A 5,221-nucleotide genomic window follows, 5' to 3' on the forward strand; every position below is an offset into this window, starting at 1 on the left:
ATCAGCAACGATCAACGACATGAGGATGCAGAAGGCAATGGAAACCACTGCATTAAAGACACGTAACGTGTATCCACAGGACATGTGGCCTGTAATTGAAGAAGTGTCATGATGATCTCTCCATTGGCAAAAGATTCCGGAATAGTCCCCCATTCGGATCTCCGGGAGGGGACTGCCAAGGGGGAGGTTACCATGAGAAAAAGATTGAATAATCAACGAAAGGATAACGTTCTACGAGTCGGGGCGTGGAATGTCAGAAGCTTGAACGTGGTAGGGAAACTAGAAAATCTGAAAAGGGAAATGCACAGGCTCAATCTAGATATAGCAGGGGTCAGTGAAGTGAAGTGGAAGGAAGACAAGGATTTCTTGTCAGATAAGTATCGGGTAATATCAACAGCAGCACAAAATGCTATAACAGGTGTAGGACTCGTTATGAATAGGAAGGTAGGACAGAGGGTGTGTTACTGTGAACAGTTCAGTGACCGGGTTCTTGTAATCAGAATCGACAGCAGACCAACACCGACAACGATGGTTCAGGTATACATGCCGACGTCGCAAGCTGAAGATGAACAGATACAGAAAGTGTATGAGGATATTGAAAGGGTAATGCAGTATGTAAAAGGGGACGAAAATCGAATAGTCAAGGGCGACTGGAATGCAGTTGCAGGGGAAGGAGAAGAAGAAAAGGTTACAGGAGAATATGGGCTTGGGACAAGGAATGAAAGAGGAGAAAGACTAATTGAGTTCTGTAACAAGTTTCAGCTAGTAATAGCGAATACCCTGTTCAAGAATCACAAGAGGGGGAGGTATTCTTGGAAAAGGCCGGGAGATACGGGAAGATTTCAATTAGATTACATCATGGTCAGACAGAGATTCCGAAATCAGATACTTGATTGTAAGGCGTACCCAGGAGCAGATAAAGACTCAGATCACAATATAGTAGTGATGAAGAGTAGGCTGAAGTTCAAGACATTAGTCAGGAGGAATCAATACGCAAAGAAGTGGGATACGGAAGTACTAAGGAATGACGAGATACGTTTGAAGTTCTCTAACGCTATAGATACAGCAATAAGGAATAGCGCAGTAGGCAGTACAGTTGAAGAGGAATGGACATCTCTAAAAAGGGTCATCACAGAATTTGGGAAGGAAAACATAGGTACAAAGAAGGTAGCTGCGAAGAAACCATGGGTAACAGAAGAAATACTTCAGTTGATTGATGAAAGGAGGAAGTACAAACATGTTCCGGGAAAATCAGGAATACAGAAATACAAGACGCTGAGGAATGAAATAAATAGGAAGGGCAGGGAAGCTAAGACGAAATGGCTGCAGGAAAAATGTGAAGACATCGAAAAAGATATGATTGTCGGAAGGACAGACGCAGCACACAGGAAACAACACAACCTTTGGTGACATTAAAAGCAACGGTGGTAACATTAAGAGTGCAACGGGAATTCCACTGTTAAATGCAGAGGAGAGAGCAGATAGGTGGAAAGAATACATTGAAAGCCTCTATGAGGGTGAAGATTTGTCTGATGTGATAGAAGAAGAAACAGAAGTCGATTTAGAAGAGATAGGGGATCCAGTATTAGAATAGGAATTTAAAAGAGCTTTGAAGGACTTATGGTCAAATAAGGCAGAAGGGATAGATAACAGTCCATCAGAATTTCTAAAATCATTGGGGGAAGTGGCAACAAAACGACTATTCACGTTGGTGTGTAGAATATACGAGTCCGGCGACATACCATCTGACTTTCGGAAAAGCATCATCCACATAATTCCGAAGACGGCAAGAGCTGCCAAGTGCGAGAATTATCGCACAATCAGCTTAACAGCTCATGCATCGAAGCTGCTTACAAGAATAATATACAGAAGAATGGAAAAGAAAATTGAGAATGCGCTAGGTGACGATCAGTTTGGCTTTAGGAAAAGTAAAGGGACGAGAGAGGCAATTCTGACGTTACGGCTAATAATGGAAGCAAGGCTAAAGAAAAGTCAAGACACTTTCATAGGATTTGTCGACCTGGAAAAAGCGTCCGACAATATAAAATGGTGCAAGCTGTTCGTGATTCGGAAAAAAGTAGGGGTAAGCTATAGGGAGAGACGGGTCATATACAATATGTACAACAACCAAGAGGGAATAATAAGAGTGGACGATCAAGAACGACGTGCTCGTATTAAGAAGGGTGTAAGACAAGGCTGTAGCCTTTCGCCCCTACTCTTCAATCTGTACATCGAGGAAGCAATGGTGGAAATAAAAGAAAGGTTCAGGAGTGGATTTAAAATACAAGGTGAAAGGCTATCAATGATACGATTCGCTGATGACATTGCTATCCTTAGTGAAAGTGAAGAAGAATTAAATGATCTGCTGAACGGAATGAACAGTCTAATGAGTACACAGTATGGTTTGAGAGTAAATCGGAGAAAGACGAAGGTAATGAGAAGTAGTAGAAATGAGAACAGCGAGAAACTTAACATCAGGATTGATCGTCACGAAGTCAATGAAGTTAAGGAATTCTGCTACGTAAGCAGTAAAATAACCAATGACGGACGGAGCAAGGAGGACATCAAAAGCAGACTCGCTATGGCACAAAAGCCATTTCTGGCCAAGAGAAGTCTACTGATATCAAATACCGGCCTTAATTTGAGGAAAAAATTTCTGAGGATGTACGTCTCTCGTACAGCATTGTATGGTAGTGAAACATGGACTGTGGGAAAACCGGAACAGAAGAGAATCGAAGCATTTGAGATGTGGTGCTATAGACGAATGTTGAAAATTAGGTGGACTGATAAGGGGAAAAAAAAACCTCTTCAATTGGCATCACGAGGCTGAGTGCACCCCGATAAATGGCAACAGCGCATGGGAGCCTGGATGGTCACCCATCCAAGTGCCTACCACGCCCGACAGCGCTTAACTTCGGCGATCGCACGGGAACCCGTGTAACCACTGCGGCAAGGCTGTTGCCAATCAAACCTCAGCTCTTGCATAATTTTTCTATGGACTGATATCAGAATGAGAGTGCTGTGTTCTCCAGTCATTACAATGTAGGGCCTAGAATCGACATACTACACGCAAGATTATATGACATGTACTGATATTCGAAATCACTTCTACACGAAATTTAAACGCACTGAATAAGTGACAGGAGGGGTTGGGGGGGGGGGGGGTGAGGGGTCGTAAAATGAAAACCTAATGACGGAGATCTACTGCGTCAGAAAAAACGATGTATGACGTATGCAGTGACTAAGAGGAACAAATACAACACTCCAGGAAGAAATTTCTGCCCCATGCCTCACAACCTTCGTTTTCCCCAGAATACGCTAATTTTGCAATATTGTCACACCAGTTCCTCTATCTAGCATTTGGACAGTACTCCTATAGCTGTTCTTACGGAGTAGCATTAATAGTTACGCAAGTAAGACCCCCGTTTTAGAAACAGAAAGGCGACAAAGGGTCGTGAGAACGAGTCGGCCCTTCTAAACACGTCGTGAAGAGCAGACGGGAAAACAAACAGACGCAGCAACCGCTGCGGCCGTCAACAGGAACGGTCGTAAAGACGTGACAGGTGGACGTTTACAGCTCATGAGGCGGCCCACAGTAATTCATATTCAGCTCATCAGCCGCGCACCAGCGGCCTCTCGCGTCTCCCTTGCCTGCTCGCCTGCTCTCAAGACAGGCTGGGCTGGGAGGCGGCAGGTCGGATTACGGCTTTCCTTCCGGCGGTGGCCGCTTCTGCTGCACACGACAATCATGTGACCAGCAGTCACTGGTATGTGGAACTTGCAGTCCAGTCGGGTCGCAGTGCTTGTTTTCACGAACGCTATTTCACGTCTTCGGCGATATTCGTCAAATGAGTAGATTAGCTGAGACAGGCGTTATCAGTTTCCTTGTGTTGCAAAAGCTGCCTGACACTTAACGCCGATTCGTGCGTTGTTGTGTTGGAAGACGCGGCTGTTTTCCTTGCGTGGTCCTCGCAACCTTCTCAGCACAAAAACAATGTTTTTTCCAAGTCACTCGTTTTACGCGAGCCCACAGGATTTCCGGTCTTGTGCCATCCTCTTCATTTCAGACCAGCTCTTGTATCCCACGCACTCAGTCATTTGTTGGATGTATTCCATTCAATCCTCGTCTTACCCTATAGTTTTTACCCTCTGAAGTTCCCTCTAGTACGTTGGAGGTTATTTCCTGATGTCACACGTTCGATCTTCAAAAATGGCTCTGAGCACTATGTGACTCAACATCTTAGGTCATAAGTCCCCTAGAACTTAGAACTACTTAAACCTAACTAACCTAAGGACATCATACACACCCATGCCCGAGGCAGGATTCGAACCTGCGACCGTAGCAGTCCTGCGGTTCCGGACTGCAGCGCCAGAACCGATTCTGGGGAGCACCTCCTCATTTCTCAACTTATCAGTTCACCTAACGTTCAGCATACTACCACAGCACCGCATCTCTAACCCCTCTACGTTCCTCTGTTCCGGTTTTAGCACAGTCCATGATCCACTAGTGTACAGTGCTGTGCTCCAAGAGTATATTCTCGGAAATTTCTTCGTCAGATTAACACCGATGTTTGATACTAGCAGAATCCTCTCGGCCAGAAATGCCTTCTATGCCTGAGCTGATCTGCGGTTTGTGTCGCCCTTGCTTCGTTCGTCACGTGTTACTTTGCTTGCAAGGTTGCGAGAATGCCTTTACTTCGTGTACTTAGCGGTCCCCAACATTCACGTTAAATTTACCGATAATCTCATTTCCGCTAGTCCGCACTAGTTTCGTCTTCTGCAGTTAACTATCCATACAGATTCTGTAATTATTCTTTACTTTCGCGAAGATCGCAATACCATCATCGAATCTTATGATTGATATTCTCAACCATGAATTTCATCCCACTTCTGATTGAATCTTTGTTCTATTTTCGACACTGCTTGTTCGATGTATAGGCTAAACAGTGGAGGGAATTTAATAGTATTGGTTCACTATGATACATTGGGGAATGAAGTTCGTGTGCACTCTCTTCTATGTAAAACAAATAAACCAGCATTGCTTTGACATTTGGTTATCAACTGGTTGCAAGCCTAAATATCTTGTTACTATGTAGTGTAACTTTATATTTATTCAGTGTATTGTAATTTTAAACTGACAGCCCCGTGAAGAGAACAATTATAACAGAGAAAGTAGAGGCTTTTAAGCCTTAGCTAAGTGACTGTTTTCGTTATCCAATAT

At 44.0% G+C, this 5,221-nt stretch overlaps 1 pseudogene; it reads right to left on the reverse strand.

Moving 5' to 3' along the window:
* Positions 1-2,845: 2,845 nt before the first annotated feature.
* On the reverse strand, positions 2,846-2,963 carry LOC126476558 (5S ribosomal RNA; annotated as a pseudogene).
* Positions 2,964-5,221: the final 2,258 nt, after the last annotated feature.

The sequence above is a fragment of the Schistocerca serialis genome, chromosome 4 (assembly GCF_023864345.2).
Source record: "Schistocerca serialis cubense isolate TAMUIC-IGC-003099 chromosome 4, iqSchSeri2.2, whole genome shotgun sequence".
Taxonomy (NCBI): Eukaryota; Metazoa; Arthropoda; class Insecta; order Orthoptera; family Acrididae; genus Schistocerca; species Schistocerca serialis.